The sequence below is a fragment of the Prionailurus bengalensis genome, chromosome B2 (assembly GCF_016509475.1).
Source record: "Prionailurus bengalensis isolate Pbe53 chromosome B2, Fcat_Pben_1.1_paternal_pri, whole genome shotgun sequence".
Taxonomy (NCBI): domain Eukaryota; kingdom Metazoa; phylum Chordata; class Mammalia; order Carnivora; family Felidae; genus Prionailurus; species Prionailurus bengalensis.
Genome location: NC_057349.1, coordinates 67785559 through 67786651, shown reverse-complemented (window position 1 = coordinate 67786651; position 1093 = coordinate 67785559).

Genomic DNA, 1093 nt, shown 5'->3' with positions numbered 1-1093 from the left:
ATACTGAAAATCTTGGATCATAGTAACAATAATACGTTATTTACAGTATCCTACAATAGAATAGTTTTAGAGTTTTAATACAATATGACTACTAAGAGTAGTATAGTAAGTAAATATTTCTTTTCTTTTTGTTCATAGAATAAATCCCACTAAGGATGTATAGTAGGGGCACCTGGTGGCTCAGTTGGTTAAGCATCCAACTTCTGCTCAGGTCATGATTTTGCGGTTTGGGAGTTTGAGCCCTGCACTGGGCTCTGGGCTGACAACTCAGAGCCTGGAGCAGGTTTCAGATTCTATGTCTCCCTCTCTCTCTGCCCCTCCCCCGCTTGCACTCTGTCTCTGTCTCTCTGTCTCTCTCTCAAAAATAATTAAAAAAAACATTAAAAACATATTTTTAAAGCATGTATAGTAATGTGTTCAAAAGTTACTTGAATTAATTCTTTTTTCTGTTTGGTTATATTAAATATACTTTGATATATTTGGGTCCATTTATTTGTGTTTATGGCCAATTTAATTTTTTTTTCATACTGTCATTTAATTTTTGATTATGTAAAAACATTTATATGATTCAAAGGTTGAAACTATGTGAGATGGTGTGCTCACAGAATGTCACTCCATCCTTATTTCTTCCATTTCCCACCTGTCTTCTAAAGGTAAATGTCTTCATTATTTTGTTTATTCTTCATTTCCTGTTTTTGGCAAAACAAACATGTATTTCTCTTTCTTTCTTACACAATAAGGAGTATAGAATAGACATTTCAGACTTTGTCATGTTTACTTATCAACATATGGTGGAAATAATTTCGTAGTAACTCATAGAGATCTCTCTTATTTTCTTTTTTATGCTCACATGGTACTCCATACTATAATGTATTCAACCAGTCTCCTGTAAATAAGTATTGGATCATTTCTGATATTTTTCTATTATAAATAATATTGTGATTCATGATTTTATGTATGTGTTGCTATATATGTAAATTTGCCACAATGTAGTTCTTAACTTAAAAAATATCTGGATACTAAATTTTTTTATTGAATTGCATGGAACTGAGTGAAAAAAGAGCTATTTGTACCCTTAGTTTGTCTTCTGGGA